The sequence below is a fragment of the Amia ocellicauda genome, chromosome 9 (assembly GCF_036373705.1).
Source record: "Amia ocellicauda isolate fAmiCal2 chromosome 9, fAmiCal2.hap1, whole genome shotgun sequence".
In the NCBI taxonomy this organism is placed as follows: domain Eukaryota; kingdom Metazoa; phylum Chordata; class Actinopteri; order Amiiformes; family Amiidae; genus Amia; species Amia ocellicauda.
The window spans coordinates 4,750,603-4,772,834 of NC_089858.1; the positions used below are offsets into that span (position 1 = coordinate 4,750,603).

The 22,232-nt window shown below is 37.7% G+C and overlaps 1 long non-coding RNA gene across 2 annotated transcripts; it reads left to right on the forward strand.

Moving 5' to 3' along the window:
• Positions 1–835: 835 nt before the first annotated feature.
• Positions 836–8,641, forward strand: LOC136758231 (uncharacterized). 2 transcript variants are annotated; one of them, XR_010819925.1, is made up of 4 exons: positions 836–900; positions 6,845–6,952; positions 7,871–7,919; positions 8,076–8,641. It is a non-coding gene; the product is annotated as an uncharacterized LOC136758231 (long non-coding RNA). The 2 variants fall into 2 exon arrangements; XR_010819926.1 differs by lacking the exon at positions 7,871–7,919.
• The last annotated feature ends 13,591 nt before the right edge of the window (positions 8,642–22,232 follow it).

Consider the following 22,232-nt stretch of genomic DNA (forward strand, 5'->3'; position numbering starts at 1 on the left):
ATGATTCAGCCTGACTATAAGATATTGTTTCCACTATGTTGCTATATTTATAATCTGGCTAAAACAAATATGAATTACAGCTGTATTTTAGTGCTACACTACTTCAATCATGACAATTCAGTGTAACTCTTATAACAGTTTACAGAGTGTGTTTGTTCTGTAGCACTCTGACAATAGTCCAGGGTCAAGGCCCCTGAGGGATCTTTTATTATTTCATGGGTGTATCTTTCACTATTGAAATGATGAAGTAGGCCTAAACCCTGAACAAGATCAAATATCATCACCCTTCAACTACCACAAGTACCTGAATGAAACACATCCCATCCACATCATAAAACTATAATTAAAAGAGCCAGTTAAAAAGGCAATCCAAATTACAAATGAAATGATCAATCCCAAAAAGAGGAAAGTGGGCATTGGATAGGTGTAGTTATTGAATAGTAGTTTAGTTTTTATTAAACAAACAAACCAGACATCAACACAAATCTAAATATAATGTGGCATTCAGCATACTAAATGACAGTGACTGTGTCTTTACAATAACTCAAAACTAGCAAATGCATTTGTGTTATGTGCATTCAACAGGTACGGTTAATCATTCTTCACGTTTATACATCAAATACACAAATAGTGTTTAAGCAAATAAAAATGTAGTGAATGTTGTTAGACCTACATTTCGATTCCATTAATAAGCTTAACATTATGTGACGGAACGGGGCTCCGTCCCTTTAAGGAATGTCCGCCCAAGGTAGAAAACTACATGTCCCAAGAGCCAGGAAGGGGCGGGGCTCTTGGGTATATAAGAGAGCAGGCACAGAGATTCAGGGCAGTTGGTGGGAGGTTGCAGCCAGGGACAGACATGAGCTGGGAAAAGCCTAAGAGGACCTACTAGAACCTGTGGTAAGCTGCACACTACACAGAAGGATATGTACCATCAAACTGCCCTTGTGTATAGATGGTAAGAGTGTATACTGGCGAGTGAGTATAATCACCAAACCCTTGCTAATAGTCACTTGAATACTAATGATAATAAAAATACCCTGTGGCTTTGGGAAAGATAAAAACCTGTTTAGGGAACCTAGGACTGTGGGAATAGTCCACCATTGCAGGACACTAATAATTGAAGAACCACACGGACATTCTAACCTGGGAATTGTCATTCTGCCACCTGCTGGTGGTTGGGGAGAAAAAGTTTTCCCAAAAGGACTTCCCCTGTGTTTGTGGGGTTCCTGAACAGATGTGGTAATAGAGAGGGAAAGGAAGAAAGTCCGGTAGGCCTGGACAAGGCTAGGCATTTATTGTTTTGTTTTGTTCAATTGTGTGTGTATTACATTTTTGGCTTGCATTAAACTTACCTGGGCAGAAGAGTCCTTTCCACAAAGCCCTGTCTGGACGGCTCATTCTTAACTCACCCACTTACTGGTCTGTCACAATTAGATCTCAGCCTAGACCTAAACGTACATCATTAACATCATACACAATAATGATAGCACAGAATTTGTGTAACCATAGGCATAGACATGAGTGAAACTAGGCTGCTTGAAAATATTCCACACAATGCTCGACTGCACCTTGACACCCTTTTCCTTGGCCTTCCTCCTTTTCTCTCCCGGAGTTGCCATTTTCACTACGTTTCACTCCATTACCATAGCAAAATGTAAGCACTTAGTTCTCATTAAAAACGCGAAGCATAAAAAAAGCGCATGAAGTGAATTGCACGAACGCAAGTCATGAATACTAGAATTCCAATCCCAGAAAATTTAAATAATCTATTTGATTAGTTATCCCAGCTCTACTGCATATGTATGTACATCTCCATCATCAACCATTGTCACTCTACTGCTGAATGAAGGACTGCCTAAGATGTTTACACTCATTTTGATATACTGCATCTTTTTTCCAGATCATACCATCAAAGCTTCCAGTTTAATCTTCCCATTCTCTATATGGTCTTCTTTTTGGTCATCTTTCACCTCTTGGCATCCATTACAGCTTGTTTAGTCCATATCTGATCTGCCATTTTACCATCTTCAATCTTTCAATGATGTCACCTACCTTCATGTTTTTTCTGATCAATCTATTTGTCATGGAGAATTATTTCACCCCCTGACAGACCCCCAATGCAGTCTACAAGTAGCACAGGGGTCTGCGGACCCTAGTTTGAAAATCACCGGTTTATCGCTCCCTTCATACCAAAAAACAACGGCACACAATGGAAATTCTGCAATGCTATCTTAGCAAATTCAAATGAACATCCAGAAAAGTAAGAATGGGTTCAACTGCTCGAACTGGTTAACCTAAAGCAGCAAACCGCATTAATCATATTGCAGAGCTAGATCAATTGCAGAATTCCCAAAGTGTAATAATTACACAGGGCAAAAAACTCCTTCATGCAATTATGTAGTCTTTGTCCCCAGTCTTTCTCAGTTTTAAACTTTTAACCCCAGTTGTGCCCTGGGCAAGTTTGATTGATTTAAATCACAACTGCAAAGCAAGCTAACGTATATGCCTACAGTCTCCAATATAATAGGCACCATAAACATAATGAAATCTGCAAACAGGAAAGACCGTGGTATGAGAGACATTTCCATAAATAAATGTGAGGGATTAGGTCTTTTTGTGCTGCTGCTGTTGTTGCCCTTGGGGAATAAGACAATGAGGAGGAGGGGGGAATAGTGTAAATATCAAGCATTTGTGGATGTGAAAATATATAAACAGATGGGTAATTTGCCTGCATTTATCCCACTAATATTGCACTAGTGATGCTTTAGTTCTTTGCTGTTGTCAAGGAGAACGTTCATTTAATCATTTACAATAATGTGATGCATCTGTTTCCACGCGTTTGAACACCAGACCTATTTAGTATAAAGGGTGAAATGACTGCTGCTCCTTTCACAACAGAGCCCTTGGCCTTAATCACTCTTTCGCAGCACTAAACCTGTTTTTTCTTTAAATGATCCTGTAAAAGAGAAATATAGTGTAATTATTGTACTGAAGAGGTGTAAGGGAGCAGGCAGGAGAGCAGCTGTTCCGCTGGATACACACAACACAACAGGGTTGATCACTTGCCAGGCCATTGCAGTAGGAAAAGAAGCAGCTGTTCGCTTTCAATCAATAATGAAATGATCCCCAATATGCATATGTGTATGGGTATGGTTTGCACATCTGTGGCCAGAAGAGCTATGGAGATACAGTTGTATAGCGCTCCTGTCAGAGTGGTTGTGCAGTGGAAATCTCATCAAAGTCATTCATTTGAAAACACTAAAAACAAAAGCAAACCTTAAGGAGTATTTCAGCAGAAAAGTGTGAAAAGACTAGACTAAAACATTACACTGTGGTGTATGTAACCAAGGGCCACTTCATTGCACCGCTATAAAAATACAGCTCTTAATGGCAAAGCTTCTGATCTGATTTTAGCGTCTCGGTTTTCTCTGTTAATCGGTGTGCAAAAGTGATAGATTGCCTTTACATTTCCTCTTCATTTACAGGCACATCTAACTCGGTAGTTCTTTAAAACAACAACAAAAACACTGCATTTATTAATTTAGATTATGCAGAGTTTATTGGCTTTATTTTATTCTGGAGAGAGATTTGGTTCAGAGTAATGCTGTGATCCCGATGTGCTATAAAACTGGAGGAGAGTTTAAAACACACTTGGAAGGGCAAGTCTTCGGAGAGAGAGAGACACTTCTGCACAACAGGCATTTCTCCACTTGTTAATAATGAAAAGTAAAGCTCCAGAAGTTGATAAAACAAACAAGTACCTACATCATCTTACTGCTTAATACAAATGTGTCTAGAGCAGCCACCAGGAAACCACTACTGATTGAAGTATTTTAAACCCAGCATAAAATACATTACAAACAATTTGAAAGGTATAAATGTATCATGGGAAGCTAACACTTAAAAAAGGTATTGGAAGTCTGATGAGGCCCAATTTAAAGCTGACCTTAAGTACAATTTTCAGATCATTTTTACTTTCAGGGGGAAATGAATGAATAAATAAAGAGATTTTCATGGATTTTCCATTTTCATTTCAAAGAGTACCAAGAAGACAACTGGAACCTTCTGCTCCTGAAGCAACCATGGAGCTCAAACCATAAACTCATTACCATACAACCAAAAGACGCGGCCCCCGCATGGATTCTATGGACAATTGCCATTTTGTCATTTTGCCGTGGCAGAGCAGCACCCACGCAAAAAAGGAAATCCTACATAATTCTTTGTACAAATCCCATAGCTACAAGCAGAAATCCAAAATCATAGACCATATATATATATATTTTTTTTACAGATGGTTGTAAATATTCTGCAGGCCCTTAATTCCATCTGTGAAAAGACTCCTTTCGGATCTTTCAGTTTTCCCAAAAGGCATTTTCAGGAACCCCTCAGGTTATGCAGCCTAAAATCCTCTTAGCCTTGTTTTCTGTAATCATATATTACATACGTCTGTTACATGAGTCCAATACTGGCTTCTTTACAAGACATTGTTTCAAATAATGAAACTGAAAAAAATATATATATGAAGAAACTATATGGTGCAACTATAATGCAGATAAGCTTTAAAAACTTCAAAAACATCTTGTCTTTCAGTGTCTAAACTTTATTCAGTTTGTGATGCATGGAGTCGTTACGATTCATCTCTCTGCTGCACAACCCACCACAACAATGCGGCTCAGCACTGCCCACCATCAAACTGAAATCACTGCATCGCATTTGCGACTTTACAGAATATTTGTTTTGTGTTTCTCTGTAGCTGTTTGAAGTGTGTAAGGTATCCCCGCCTTTTCATTTTTTAGTGCCAATTTACAGTTATTGTGATTGTTGTTGTTGTTTTTTAAATGACTACCAATTTGTTATAGTTTCATGATGAATACCAGACACCTAATACAAATAATAATACACATTTATGTACAGGGTGTTTATAAAGCCTTACCGGAATATTTCTGAAAACACTTGGGATGTTAGGCTAATGGTTTACAGTGAAGAGTCCAAATAATCGAGAGAAATGTATTTTCAATCAAGAGGAATTTATTACGAGCGGCCGCATGGAAGAGAACAGTCTTGGAGAAGTTACAAACTACAGGCACTTTTATGCAGAGCAGACAGCAGATAACAGGCCAACGTCTGTCCCGTGATGAGAGGAAGCTCGGTTTTGCCTGACAACTGCTCAGGAAGACCCATGTATGGCTAAACCCGGAAAAATGACATGGACATTCACTTCCCAAAATCCTGCATATGTTTAGTATCGATTTGCTATTTCAGTGAAGTGCTGTCTGGGCACGTTTTGACAAAACACGGGGCAGGATCGAGTGAGGAGGATGTGGGGCACAGACGGACAGACATGCAAGCCTGTCGCTGGTACATAATGTGGCAAAATGAATGCTGAAAACATCACCCTATTCATAATTGAGATGACCACAATGGATATGCAAACGATTTCATTTGTGCAGGATACAGGATTCTAAAAGCTTGTGTCATTTTTCAAACCAGATTACAAAATGCCCTGTCGTCAAACAATTATTGTGCGAATAGAAAACACCGCACACTGACCGCGCCACATCAATCAAGGAGAAAATAGCCGAAGTTGGCTGTGTGGCAATTACAACAGACTGATAGACTTCGATTAATTCTGAATCCTACATAACTGTAATTTGCCACTGTTTGTCTGATGTGGGTTTTGTTGTTTTGACTGTTTTGCTCTCTAGTTTGGGTCCTACTGAAAGAATTGCCATAGACCCACACCTGAGAAATGTCTGGCACATTGTAAAGAAGATTGCTTAAACTTTTCCCTCCTTTCTTCAGGCATGGAAAACGGCTAAGAAATAAAAATAATGATGTATATGTATTTTTAGTTTTGCAAGTAGTATTATTACTGAAAACAGACATTATTTTAGCTAATGCAAGAAACGTGATCCTTAGCCTATTACTTTGAATACTTAGTTTTACTGGAAATATAACTCCTTTTTTCTGGAGAGGTGAGCACTAAAGAGTTTAGCAATATTTAACGTCAAAAGCAATAGGATAACTTATCTGTAATCAGACAATTTACTAAATCTAAGGAAATATAACGCCCCTAGTAATGACCAATCCAGATTACATGATACATAGATGGGATCAAGGACACTGGTAAAAACACTGGACTTTCCCTCGTGAGCCACTGCTGCCACTCTCTTGGTCAAACCAGAGAAATTAAATTGAATATTAAAAAGGTAAAGCAGCAATACAAGGATAAAAAAAATATTACAGCAACACATTTTTTGAACAGCAGTGTTCACATAATCCATTTTCCTATTTAAAATGCAATGCCATTATGTTCTCAAGAAACACTCTTTCAAGTCCAATTTAAAAGTAATCTCACAAATAACTAATGCGCACAAAAGCTCGTTGACCTATTTGTTTTCCTGATTTTGTTTTGGTCACTGCCCACTGGGTACCTGAAGTGTCCGCCTGAAGGTCGAATCAGCATATGGGTCAGCATAAAAGTATTTTATTTCTCCAAAATCAAGGACTTTAAACAACAGCCTTTGTCATGTAAAAGCTCTCCCTGGAGGAGGCATTAAGTGAAATGAGAAACAATGGTTCCCATGGCTCATATGCACGGTGCCAACCCACAGCTCCCTCCATCAGCCCTTTTAGCCTCAGTGCACTAGTGGCAACTTTAATGCAGAGCAGTCTTAAAGAAAGGGTCTGGGTCTCGGCACAGGCCCAGCTGTGACCTGACAGCGTGTCTATTAAGCCAGTATATTTTTGGTGGGATTGAAACTATTAGAATAAAATAAATAAATATACTAAGATTATTAATATTATTATAACACTTTTTTGGTCACCTTGAAACAACCAGGTGCCCAGACAAAAGTCCAGCTTCATACACAAGACCTACTGCTGGTGACAGACTGTGAGGGCCGAGGTCAACAGGACAATCTGCCAGTACAATCTCCACGAAAACCAGGTATCTTGGTCTAACCCAGAACATCCACAGAACACTGTGTATTTGTCCCCCTCATGACAGTAACTGACAATGTGGCCAAGGTCCATTTTGGCAGCAAAAAAAATTAAATGGAGAGAATGTAAAAGAAAAAGAAAGTGTATGCACAGGGTGCTCTCTTCTTAAACAGTACATTGCTGGTGTGGACCAACAGGTCACTTTGAAGCTATGGGATTAAGTTAATCAATATCGAGACAGCATACCTGATACAGAGTGTACTGTGGAAAAATCTGAACATCACAAAATTGGATGGTGGACGGTCTGCTTCACCTGGATTCATTTGGAATTCAATATGGCGGTGCCTCCACCTCTGCCTCCATGATGCCATGTACACAAAGGTTGTGCCTTTAAATCTGAGAAAAATCTAAGTGACCCACAATCTACATATCAAAAGTATTCATATCAAAAGCAGAATGATACCTAAAAGTACACCTACATTTAGTTCTGATAAGATAACACAAATTTCCAAAATAAATGCAACAATATGCAGCATCTTAACCAAAAACACATTCAGATTTTGTAAATCTAAACTTTTCAATTGAAAATACAATTTCAAACCCAATTCAAACAATGTCACATTTGAATAAAGAAAATAACAATGAGTCCGAGTATGTTGTAGTTTAAAATACCAGTAGAATTTATTTTCTAATACTTTTATAACAAACCATTGCAATGCACACTTAGTAACAGTACCTTCTCAAACACGTTTGATCTACACACACACACACACACACATAAATAAATAAATAAACATGCATACATACATAGTACAGTACAGTATATAAACAAAACACTTCCAAGTCTTGTGTTACCTAAAACCCAACCTCTTGCACCCAGCATGCACATTAACGATTTTTAAACACCGACTTGTCATATCCATAGAAATGAAAACTGGAGCTGAATCAATGCAACCGTAGAAATAATAAGAAAGGTAAGCCATAATTTATAATTTACATAAATATCAATTCGTATGAGGTTTACCCAGCACAGTCCTACTAAATAATAATTAAGGTAATTACCTAAATCTTCATGGTTTTTCTTTTGTGGTTTGTTCTTATACTCACATTGTTTTGCTTTTGTTGTGAAGCTTTCTTTTCCATCAGGGAGCCAGGCAAGGGTAATGGAGCTGACCAGACAACACAGGGAAACTGGAATTCTTGCAGAGATGAGCTTCTCTCAGCAGAAAAACACAGATGAAGATGTTCACAGCTGGGTTTGCATAGCGCAGATGTCCGCAGTTCTGCACGGGTCTACGGGGCTCCACCAGTGGGGTTGCTGGGATTCCGCAGATCTACGCAGAACTGCGGAAATCTGAGAGTATAAAACTAATTTATTTTATGACTGATATTTTTTTATTAAAAGCTGTATTGCTGTGGTGATGGCGCAACTTTTGGTACATTTCAATTGTATACATTTCAGTTATAGGTTTGTTCCATCTCTGTTATTTAAAAGAAGAGAGTCAGATTGTCAGGCACTTGTTTCAATTATGATTGCAGCTTCTCAAGCAGATATTATTATTATTATTATTATTATTATTATTATTATTATTATTACTAATTGCAAATTATAGGCATCAGAAGAGGCTTCTCAGGAGTATTTTTGTGGCATGCTGTGTGTGCTCTGTGTGGGTTTACCACTGCTGTGAATCCCAGAATGCGCATTTCCTGTAAATAAAATGTACTGGTAATAACATAGACCCATTTAACTGTGTGTAAGCTCCTGCATTTAAAAATGTAGATGAAGAAACTCGTTTTAGTGCAAACAGTGATCAGCATCATGAAATGCGAATTTGTAGGATTGTATTAAACAGTCTTGGTAGATTTCTGAGTTGCCAGGGGGCCAAGCCCAAGTCCCGAGAGGTTTAATCCTTTATTGCCAAACCATTCCCCTCAAAATCTGTTTGTGAGACTGCAACAACTCTCCAGCCCTAAACATTGGTTTTCATTGATTCATGGAGCTCAGCAACGGACACTCAGAGAGTAAAAGCTTTTTTTTTTTCTATAGCTCATATGGACTGATATTGTGAAGAATTGATTGGTGCTTTCAAGAATTTACAATTTTATACTTCTCTGAATAAGAAATGTAGGGTAGTGTTCTACTATGGCCTTTTCTGCACTTTAACAAGAGACAACTTTGAAGCTCTTTATTTTACAATACTAGCCTGTGCTCAACAGATCACATCAGATAATACCACGTTGCTGGTCTTCACAAGGCCAGACCCCCCCATGGACAAAAGATGAGCACAGCAGGGATCACCAAAAGGGTTGCGATGCCCAGTCTTCCGAAGAGAATCCATCATGAAATTCATATCAAAGATATCACAGCAATATCGTATGAAACGCAGATACTTAAAATATATGACGTTTCATAAACCAGAGTATAAAAAAACGACAGTAAAATACAAACTTCATACGGATGATTGAACAGAATAGAATAAAACAGCTTCCTTAGTTTGAAAACAAACAAGAAAAGGGAATTTTAAATGTAATTGTTGTATCATATTTACATGTTCGGTTGTAAAATAAAGAGCACAGAATGACTCCAACAATAGACAAGTTATATTTCACATGCAATGCAACACAAACTCAATTTTTCATCTCACCATCTATATACACATTTCAGAACAGAAATCTGACCTAAAACATTAACAAAATAAACAACACGATAACAGTTAAAAATTAACTTAACAATACATTCAAGTAAAACCTCTTTTGTTTGGTATCAAATGTAAGGATATGCTATGAGGAACTTGAAAATGTACAGGATCGGTAACCAACTTTTTTCAATCCTCCCAGCGCAAGGTGTTCATATTATTTGCTTAGTGAAACCACTAATTAGTAACTAATTAGCTCCTGCCATGTAATCAATGTGCATTAATAGAATGACTAATTAGGATGATTAAATTAATCAGGAGATTATTAATCAATAAGTGGTGTAATTAAGCAGAAAACATGAACACCTTGCACTGGAAGTTGGTCACATAAAACACAGGACCCTAATGATCAGACATTAAAACATTCAAATACAGAGTTACAAACAAACAAGTTGTTAGCATTTTCACATTCTTCAGCAGTATCTCAGAGGAATGGCAAGGGGCTTCATCAGTTGGAATTGAAATGTATTACCCCAAACCCTGACCAAGCAGACAACACATACAAACTAAGAATAAGAACTAGCTATTTGGAGTGGAAATAATGTCAAGGAGAACAATCAATTTCAAGAATTAGACTGAAGAGGAACATTGAAATCAATGGAGTCAACAAAGTCTACCAGCCCTCCCAGTTAGTATTATTATTATTATTATTATTATTATTATTATTATTATTATTATTATTATTATTTATTTCTTAATAAATAATAAACACCCTTATCCAGTTATTGAATGTTGATGTAGATGCAAACCCTTGAAAACCACACAAGTCCATGTTCTTTTGAGAGAATTAGGAAATTCACAATTGCTTTAACCTTGCTATTTATTTATAGGCTTCGTGCATCAAGCTAAGAACTCGAGTATTAATGAGTAATCGCATCACATTTGTATCTGGGAGTCTTATTGAGTTCAAGGGACCAGATACCTGTCTATCGTAAGCTGTTGGAAAGGAAGATAGACAGCTTATTCCTCTGATACATCAGTGTCAGCTCTTGCTATTGTAAGCAATCATCAAATCAACCTTTCACTATCTTTCCTCTATTGTATTCTTTCTCATTTGTCTTCTTAAACTTCCCCATCTGCCTGTTGTAATGTCAATATCATAATAAACTCTCATTTTCTAGAAACGAGAAACAAATTTCATTCATGCAAATCAGCCTCACTGCTAATCTGAGTTTGTATTATCAGAGTACTGTGATCATCATCATATCAGGTTGTGTTTGCAAGGGACATAATCGCTAAGAATTATTTATTGTCAATCCTAGATGACTGGACTTTATTCATGATTAGTTGTACAGATATGTATTTATATAATTCCACAGAAACCTTGGGTCATTTACCAGTATAAAGCCTGTGGAATTGAACATTCTTATTTATTAAAACAACACAAATATATTACTTAAAGGTTATTCTTCTGTTGCAGAATTATTCTGTTCTGATATTCATTTTACCTGTCTTTCATATATATACATATTGTCAAATGATGATTCCAATACTTGGAGGTGGCATTTATTTGGACAGAAAATTATAATCCAGCCATCAAGTACTTTGCCTTTAATTTGTATAGTCAGGTGGGTTGAAGTTATAATTTAGTTTGGGAAAAATAATGATTAGCCTAGATTAAAAAGAGAAGAAAAAATAATTGATTACAAAGGTCCACTGACTGGCGTATCGCATGTGCTTTACTGCTATCTCTTGTAGTGTATAACTTTGTGACTGTTGTTGTATCTTTTAACAGTAGACAGTCTGTCACCCATAACAGAGGCATTAGCCAGATAAAAGAATAATAATACAAATACCATTTGGTCTTAAGTAGCTAATTAACCCCAGAATCTAATTCAACTCCTTGAAGGAACCGAGAGTCAGCTTCAATTACATGGCTGGGTAGCTTGTTCCATAACCCCACAACCCTTTGCTTAAAGGAGTACCTCCTGTTTTCGGCCCTGAACCTCATTTCCACTTGTGTTTCACCGTGGAGCATGTAGTAATGCAGCTGTTTCAGGATTTTTCATTCTTAATTGCAATCTCCTGAAGATCAATGCGTACCCCTGATTGTATTGAACATGGTGTTCACTGGTTGTCCATCTACTTAACGTCTGAAACAGTTAGTTGACAGCTCTCAATCTATGGCATTGACTTCATCATTATAACAGCCAAACACTCATGCTTCACATTGTACGGACAGTTGTACATATAGGTTTTCTGACCCAGTTCCATTTTACAATTTTAGTGTGCACCATTCATGCTTGCAACTGCATAGCCCTGCTTCTATATGACACCGAAGCTAAGTCAAAAGTGAACTGCAAACGTGCAATTTTTTTTCTTTTATCAATACAGCTTCAATCAGTATGGAACGACCAAGCTCTTGCTCCTTTGACCTGCAGAATTTAAGGATATGAGGCCTCAAATAGAAAAGTTGACCTTTCTCTCAGCCTGGATGACTTCCCAATCCCACAGAGAACACAGAAGCAGAGATGCAAAATATGAGACAGACATCCCTGAGACACGGCCGGGCTTCTCAGTGGCTTTGTGTGCAAGCAAAAAAGTCAGCAAGTCTTTCATTTTCTGTCACTTGATATAAAGTCTGTTTTTAACATTAAGGGCTTGGATTCCATCGCTCTTGAGAGGCAATGCTGGTGATCAACTTTAAAGTAGGTAATTTACCTTCATATCAATAGCTGAGTTGATAAACTCAATGCCATTGGAGAAGAAAATAACTTAAAAGGTTGCCTGAATAAAAGCAAGAACATGCAGTCCTTGCAAAGTGATTTTCTTATTTAATTGAAGATTAAAAGAACATTCCAAGGGCACTTAAAAATCAAGGACATCAAGTATATCAAGTTTGCCAACAGAACATTGTGTCTTATACTGTACTTGTAATATATACATATAAAACTCCGCAACAAGAGTAGTTAAGTTAAAGAAAAAAAAAAATAATAATAATAATAATTGTGGTCCAGCTGGTCTCCCATCCCAGCGATGCAATTGTCAGCTTTGGTTGGGCGTTCCCAGAATGCAACAGTCCTCACCCAACAGCGCCTACTCTGTGCCCACCTGCAGATACTACCTTAAATCCCTCAATTAGTACAATCATTGGATTGTTGACACATACTGAGTCTACAGGGGAAAAAAGGGTGGCTTTCACAGTATGTTGTTTTAATGTTGTATTCTTCGTCTTCTCACTCTCGATGACAGAGAAAGGAGTTGCAGAACTCAATGAGGTCAGTGAATTGTTGATTCCAAATTGGGGTTAAAAAATAAAGCGAGAATAAAGTAATTTTTCCCAATTAAGGGTTCAGAATTCTTGATATCATCATCCTGATTTGCAGTGAGGGGGGATGTTTCCACAAATGTATAGCCATGTACTTTGCCTTGTATCCCCTATCCAGTAAGATTATTTCCCTATGCCCCTATTTCTGTGTTCATCTTTAGGTTTAATCATGTATTCCTTGAGGCCATGTCATTGTAGGCAACACCATCCATACAGTAAAGTAATTTTGTGCAGCATACTTGCAAAACAAGTGCTCTGAAATGTGTCAGGTTTTACATCCATTTACTGTACATGTCATAGTATAGATATCTATTTCCCACTTGGTATCAGATATCTAAATATCTCCATTGATATATGTAGAATAAAAGCTGTTCAGAACTAAACATCCTATGGAAACTGCAGGAAGATCTCATTGATACAGAATGACATATTGCAGAAGCTTTATTTCTGGACAGCTTTTATTTCACATTTAAATAATCCCTGTTTATTTAAATAGTAATGTCTGTGTGCAGGGGATATTACTGTTGTTTCTCTGCTACCATTACTATGCACATCACAACATTCTGCGATTTTCTCATGGAACTAATCCTGAGACTGTACTTGTAACACCAGCTTTACTCCCTTGTAATCACAAGTTTGCCAATAAGTTTAAATGACAAATGTCAGCTTGAAACTGGGTCAAAAAATCATGTTTTTCTGTTACTTTGCATTAGTCCTGGATTATATTTAAATCTGTGATTCGTCTCCAATCTCTGTCTTTTCCCTGGAGTAGAATTATTTTTAGGACTCCTCTTGTTTGAAATTACCTATAACACGATCAAGTATCTGGTTGATCAGCTGTATAAATGTTTTCATGTTATTGTTTTTAATGCATTGAGATGGTCATACTTGGGGGAATTGGTGTCACAATTACTTATTCATCACTGTCACTTGTTTGATTAAATGGTGTGGAACACATTTTCTACTTGTTTTGAACCTTGGAAAGTAATTGTGTTCACCCTCTGCTCATTAGTTAGTCCATTTAATCTCACACACCTGCTGCTTGAACCCCCATCCCTAATGGCTGACTTGGGTTCAAATAAAGGACACCTGAAGAAGGAAGAAGAATGCCAGGAAGTGTGTGGAGTGCCCAGAGGCAGAAAACAAGGATGCCATACCCCTGAGCGCCAAAAAGAGGGCAGAAGACAAAGCTTGAAATTAAAATTGTGTACCCTTTTGACTGCTGGACAGCAGGGCTTGACCTTTGTCTAAGACAGGACAGTGAGGAGAAATGCGTTCTTGACTGTGTAAGGATGGTCGTTGTGTAGTTGTAAATTCGGATCTGCAGTGGGTAACCATTTTCCTTTGTGGAGTACACTATATTAGTAATTGTGAGTGTTTTTTGTTTTAGTTTCTTCCTTGTAAACAAGGGAGACTCACAACAAACACAAAGGCTCTATTAATGACTGCTGTGACCATAAAGTGAGTCATAAGTTGCAGGAGTAGAATTTGTAATAAATGACGGAAATGGTCCTGAGGGAAATTCGTTTTCTAAAATGAATATCAAAGTTTTTGAAGTTTTCAGTATTTTGACATTTCAAGACTTTATTTTGAGAAGAAAAATATTAAAGTATAAAAAATGTGCAGGATGTAAACCGTATTCCACCTCCCCACAGGCATTCATTTACTTGAAACTATGCTGAAAATCCATCAAAATATCAGATATTTTTCACCCACTCACGTTTGGAGAAAGACCTATCATAGGGTATCAACATAAATTGTGGAATTCCCTCTTTCTACTTTCAAAGTGTTTTAAGAGAATCAGCACCTATTCAGGCAATGGGAGGTAAGGGACACCAGACCTAGGCAGCTTGAATAGTGACCTCGGTGATGGATTAAATTAAAACATTGTTTCATACTTGGTATTAAAGAGGATGAATAGGAATCAGATTTTTTAAATTGACTCCTTTTACTGTCCTCTGTCACATTTAACAACATTGTTTGTGTGATTGTGTTTCTTTCCACTACTCTCCTTGCTTTCTCCTTTTATTACAACAGTGGTGGAGTCTGTGCAAGCAGCTCTGCATAGAAGGAAAAAGATGTGTCCCCACTCAAGAACAATTAGGGTTTAGTGGAGTTTAAGATACGTGTCCGTGATGGCTGTGGCAGAGACAAGTCAGTAACGTAGGTCTCGAGAGATTATGCAGGGGGCCAGGGGAGGAGAAGAAGGCCACTTAATGCATGTGCGACTGAATCGGCTGACTGTTTTGGAAGCTTCCTGCATCAACCTGATCTTTTAGCCGGCATTATATAGTCATTTCTTTCTGCTCTCCTGGTATTTCACTCGTGCCCAGGTTATGACAGGGAATTTTTATACCACTCATGTTATTGTTACTTTTAGCTATCATTTCAGTACTTACCTTCTGTTCCAGATGTCGTGTCTTGAGGGTGCTACACATCTGCTTTGGGGGACAATAAGGCACGATGAAATATGGCGGCCAGTTGCTTAAATTATTGAGGTCCTCATCCTCTTCAAAATCGGTGTGGCATAGTGGTCTACAATATGTGTTATTTGGCATGCAGTACCAGCTGCACCTGTGACTTGGAGAATGTCTGTATAACGTCTTCAATTTGATTCTTGTTTTACAGAGGGCAGTTAAAATTGATGGATGTTGATGGTACCGACTGGTTAAAGGCTATCATTTAACTTCCTTTTTATGTCACATTTCTTTTGCCAATTAGCACATCAGCAGTTTGGGATGTAAAAAGTCATCTTTTTAAATATTAACCATAAACAGGACATTCTCCAGGAACTGATTTTAATTATTTTGTATTGCAATGCCGTTTAAATTAGGGAATCAATTCTATATTTTCTGTGAAAACTAGTAAATACAGGGGTCATCCAAGACCAGGGTTCAGAACCACTGTTGTAATGAAATAACACTGCATCTCAGCACTGTCGAGGACTAAGTTGTCTTCACTATCTGAGACACATCTTAAACAAGGCCCATGTCTATCAACAGTAAAATTAGTTTCCATTTATAATTGTGATTCATCTTAGAGACCCAGATTCCAAACAATAGGTTTTCTTTATCCCATAGCAGGCGATGCTGGTATGTTTATGCCATTGTCTTCATGTACTGCTTTGTTGCTCCTCTATAGAGAGTTTGATGTAATATATTGCTGGGTGTGTCTGCGGCTTACTGGAATTAACACATTGGCAGGTAAAATAAATGGCAATTAATTGCCATTCTCTAAAATCTATTAGTGAAAATTAATTTCAAGCTCAATTTGAAGGGCTGCCTTATCATGCCTCTGATACAGCACAGTGGACACTGCCTCTCGGGATCATTACTTCCAAAAACAAATCAATAATCTCCAGTACATTCAAGCTGTAGATGCATTAGGGAGACTGCCGATGAGCAGAAAGAGAGAACAAAATAAACCGTATTCAGATTGCATGAGGTTTCTGTACAGACTTGGTGTGTTGAACAGTCTGTGGAGGGGTTTGCACCTGGCACAATCACTTGCAAGGGGTGTGTTGTTTACAGCTTGTGTCTCAGAAGCTGTCATACACCAGGTAGGTGAGAAAATTATAGTCTTTAAGATGATGAAGAATTGAGGACAGGAAGAGAAAGGAAATTATTCCCATATGATATGACACATGGCTGTCAATTCAGCGCTGGATGAAGGTATATTAGTTATTGGGTAAGCTGTCATTACTCACCATGCTGGCCACCAAGATGTAAGAGATCAGTCAGGGATCACACCTAAGACCCTGGTGTTAGGAGCTCTATGCTCAGACTAACTAAACAACTTAACCACTATATGAGTTTTATGTGTTTTTTTGGACTGTTGAGAATGTATTTTTCATTTTGCTCGTTTAGATGAGAACATCACTGCAATGCACTGTGTACCATGTTAAAATTGCTATTACCTAAAAAAGAAATGTAGTATTCATTGGAGCCATATCCTTTTCAAATGGGATATATATATGGTGACAATATTTATCTATCTATCTATATCTTTATCTATATCTGTATCTATCTATATACTGCAGTGATTTGGAGAAAACAATTAAACTCATATGTATCACATACATACACACAATGTCACAGGAAGTGGACAAATATATTAAAACCGGTCTCCCTGTCACACACCCCATACGTTAAAGGGGAACCTGGTTTCAGATCATTCTTTCTCATCACCCCCTTCAACCCCAAACCTTAAGAGATGGTCGTCATTGATTTGCTTAGATCCAGGTCTATGGCTCACCTGGAAGTGATGTGGCTGTAATGTATTACACTGCTAACCCAAGGAATGATCTAACCTGTTTCTTGGTTGTGGGTATTGCTGCCTCTTTGACTGCTTTGTCCTTCGATACCTGGGGCTTCACTTTTCCATTTCCCACTGTATACCCCAAGTAGTTTGTTTGCGAGCTGCCCAACACACATTTGTTTGAGTTGATGGGTAGTCCTGCTTTAGCTATATCACACCACCAGCTCAAAATGTGGCTTTCCCAGTCTGGACTATAAAGCATAATTCAGGTGACTTTGTAAGAATCGATCCATCAAACATGTAAATGTTGCTAGTGCCCCATGTAGGGCAAAGGGCATTGTTATAAATTGATTGAGGCCATGGCCAAAAGAAAAGTCTGTTTTGAATTTTGACCCTTCCTCTACTGGAATTTGCCAGTAGCCTTTAGTCAAATCTAAAGTAGTCAGGAATATAGCACCACCTAATAGATTTAGTTCATCATTATAGTATCTCATCATAGTAGATCAGTAACTTCTCGAAAATCATCACAATATCTGATAACCCAGACTTTCTTAGGTACAAAGACCACTGGAGATTCAATGACTCTATGATGGCTCAATTATGCCCAATACCAACATATCCTGTGCTACTTTGTCTTAGGAACTCTTATGATTGGTTTCCTAATAGGGCCAGTCTGTTCAGTATCAATAACATGTTCAACTACTGTGGTCTTTCAATTTTGTAAGCAATACATCCAAATCTACACGCTGTTCTGCTGTGAGATTACCAAACCTCATGATTTTGCTTTTGGTGTCACACACCTTTAGTCTAGCATAAGCCATATCTGCCTATTGAGTTCTGGAAGAATAGGGGGCAAGAGTTTGTTGTTCCCTGTCAAATCATGGCTTGAGCAAATTGATGTGGTAGATTTTTCTCTGAAACAGCAATCTCAAAATCTCCAGCTCCTATGAGTATAGTACAGGGGCCTTGCCATCTTGTCAATAACTCACTTTCATGGTAGGTAATAACAACAAGACTTTGGTGCCCACCTTGAGCTGTCTTTCTTCAGCATCTTTGTTTTACCATATGCCTTGTTTGGTTTGAGTTTGTATTTTGTCTTTAGCTGTTTTTGCACACTTAGCTAGCTTTTCAATCATGTCTGTTATGTAATCAATAATGTTTTTGGAATATGGGGTGTGTCCTTCCCAGCTTTCCTTATTGAGATCCATTGGGCCTCAAGGCTGACAGCTAGAGAGCATCTCAAAAGGAGAGAATCCTATTGACTCATGGGGCACTTTCCTGTATGCAAACTGGAGATATGACAACATCATATCTCATCATATCGCTTCACAGTCCGATTAAATCTTTCAACAGCCCATCTGTTTGAGGGTGATTGGGGCTGTTTCTCTAGTAATATCTAGCAGTTGATATAGCTCTTCCAACAGAGTTGATGTCAAATTAGTGTCATGGGTGGCAGTAACACAACCCAAACTGAAATGACTACGCCACTCAGATTGCATTACGAGTATTTGGGGTCTCGCTCCGCCCCGCACCCAAAGATCCCAGTACATACACTACAGGCAGGTAAGGAATAACAAGTATTTTACTCTCTACATGAGGTTAATATAAAAAAAGAGAACAGAAAATGATTATCTGTCTATTAAATTCCTTATGAGAACACCATCTCGAATATCCAGGAAATAACAGGTGACCTTGAAACTCCTGTGGATGGCGCTTTCCTCTCAGTCTCTCTCTCTTCCCACAGATTTCCTGAAGTGGAGTAATGTACTGTCTATTGTGTACACCAGGAGTTAAATTGTGAATATTTCATAACACGTTAGAGGTACTAAGTATTTTTAAATATCGGCAATATGAATCTTGGTATCACGACACTGCAGCAAAACAGACACCGCAATTAAATCCCTGCACATCCTACTAGAGCACAGTCAGTAATATAGTGAATACCATTCCCAGTGAAGTGCCAACACCGTCCCGACAATAACAAAGCTGTTCTTTAAAGAACTTCCCCATCACAGTTGACCCTGTTATTACCTTTATGTATGCTCTATTACTGAATAATAACAATAATAATAGTAATAACAATAATATTACATTCTTGTCAAGCTTGTGTCATGTTAATTTTGTTTAGCAGTTGCTTTTGACCTGCCTGTCGTATCACATACCAGAGGGGTATAGCAATGAATACTCACTGTCAATATCAACTTGGAAGGCAGCATCGGAGCAAGTTCAATAGAAACATAATTGTTAAAAGAGTAGACCTAGTATGTGAGTGTTTGCATCTATTATAAAACCCTCAGGCTATATTTTTCTCTTCATTGAGAAAGGCATCTTTTCCATTCAATGTTTCAGTAAACGACACTTCAGGCAAAATAAGTGTTCACTGCTTTTTTAATCTCCTAGCTGAGTGAAATGCAAATGTGAGCTGCATTTCTTCAGATCGGTTAAACTAATAACAGCCACTCAGGCGAACAAACCTTTTTTTAAATGTTAAGTAAATTAAGAGTCCAATGTTGATAACACCAAAATTTAATTCCTTGTGCATTCCTACATACTATAGTTTACCTTGCCATCTCCAAAAAATAAATATCAAACAGTCAGTCACTAATCACCCACTGCATTGCATTGTTAACACAACTCTGACAGCTGGAAATGTAAATAAAGGTTTGTACTGAACTATTTTGCATTCCACAGACGCAGTATTTAAATTCATTGGCTGACTAAACTATTGGACCTATTATGGTGGCACAGTTGGATTGTTTGTTTACTGTTTTAGAATTGTATCTTTTGTGAACAGCGTGGTTCTAATATTTGTCAGTTGCCTCGGCAATCTCAATGGCAGAATGCTTTCATACTCTCCCATTTGTATCATATCTGCAAATACTGAAATTGTATTGATATTATGCAACATCCTTTGGCAAAAATGTACTGCTGCATTTGTCCGGCAATGATTTTCAATGGACATTCAATTTTTATAATTTTTTTATATTTTTGAAAATTAACATTTGGCAGGGCAATGCATTTTAGCCTAAGGGACTCTTGCATAAAGTGATTTAATTTTAATATACAGCTACCATGTTACTCATTCAACATTTATTAACATCCAAAAACAATCCAAAATACTATTTTTCTGCTCATCCCCAGGAGTTTGAGTTTTTCTCCCTACTGTTGAGTAAATAAGTTTGCTTGCATTGCAAAGTAATGTAACAAGAACCTCTTTCTACACAAAAAAAAAATTTAAATTGCAAAAAGCAATTCCCTGGCATTTAATTCTTATTCTCTTTCTTTCTGCAAAAATAACTGAACTAACAAACCTGCACATGGATATCATCAAAGATATCTGGTTACACAAATGATGGCACGTTCGTTTTGTCCCTCCACGACATACTATTACATATTTTCATATGATTGAATCGGGAAAAGACAGAATACTGACAATCGAACACTAACAACAGTCTGGGCAGGATTTTATTGGATTCTGTAGTTTCCGCCTGTATACAGAATTAATTTTTGGCCTCCCAGACCTGTTTGTTATTCCATATCCATATGTCCCAGAGTTTTTTGTTTTGAAACAACCAAGGCACTCTGAATGTATACCATTCGGTTTGTTGAATTTTTGAAGGACCCGCAACATTGAATTCTGAAATAGTTTTAAAAGTATTGGGAGGGGGTTCTAGTTTCTATACATGTTTCATATTATTGAAAACTGAATAATTTTTACATTTCAATGACCATCATTTCGATAACTTAATTTTGGCAAATATGGATGTCGATGTACTGGTTCCAGCTGAAGTACCTTTATCGGATACAATCCCTGATTAATGTGCAATAATACTCAAGCCCGTGACAGAAAAGTGTTGAGGGGCCTGGCCTAGAAAAATAAAAAAAATTGAAATGGTTTCAGAAACGTAAACACTCAATTTAGCATAAATTCAATTTGAGCTTTTAAGAATATATCAGAGGAAAATGAACCAGTTTTGCTAGATATATATTTCAGTTCTCAAATGATTCTAGTCTTAAAGAAACCAAGCAGCCATATGTTGGCAGTCTCTTCTTGTTGAAGACTCACTATTTAGCGGGTAAGTGCCCGTTTTCAATTCATTCTGATCTAAAATTGAATCAACATACAGATCTATCAGTCATGGTATTAGGGAACTGAAAAGAAGCAATCTTTCCTAAGGGTACTATTAAACTTTTTATCTCCACTGGTTGTCATTAGTTGCGTATGACTGTCTATGCGAATTCCATGCCTCATTGGTATTGACAAAAAAAAAAGCCACTGCATCGTATAGTTAGTCATACAGTACATTTAATAAGATTACTGCCTTTTACTCTTTTGCATTTAGTCTTACCTCAGTACATTTCGTCCAGGTTTAAATTGCTGTAAGTGCTTTAAGATGGAACAAGGTATCGTTTTCCATTGTCAAGTTTATTTGTTCAATTCTTCATCCAATTTACATTCAGCAATCAGTCCACCCAGCCCACCACTCTTCAGAAGGGATGAGACAAAGCATGCGTCCTCTGATTGGCATACTATGTTAACATCCTCCATATTTTGTACTGCAAGTCCACAATGCCCACAGCTCAACTCGAAGGCTTATGTGCAGGTGGAGACTGCTAACAAATTTGATCCTGCAAGCACCCAGAAAAAGGTTTGCAGAAATGGATGAGTTCCAGGTGAATTCTACCTATCGAACCCTGAGGGTGTTTGGCCAGTTGCATGCTGCCTCCTAGAAACTCCCAGAAAACACCAGCAGAAAGCAGCTCAATCTAGGCTGTAGGACATGTCCTCCACTCCGCAGAGTCTTTTATTGGAAGCACCACTTGGGAGACCATAATGATGAAACAAATGGGAGCAGTTTTGACCATTTTTAGACGTCACTTGTTCTCTGAAAAAACAATTGATATGTGGAGGACGACGTGTCACTTGGCATTTTCATTCACTGCTGTGACTCTTTGTGGCTGGTGTTTGGCTTTAACAGAAAATGGTGAGAAACCTAAATGCCAAATTTTCCAAATACAGTGTCATTCTGGTTGAAAGATTTACAAATGTTTACTTTTTATTGGAT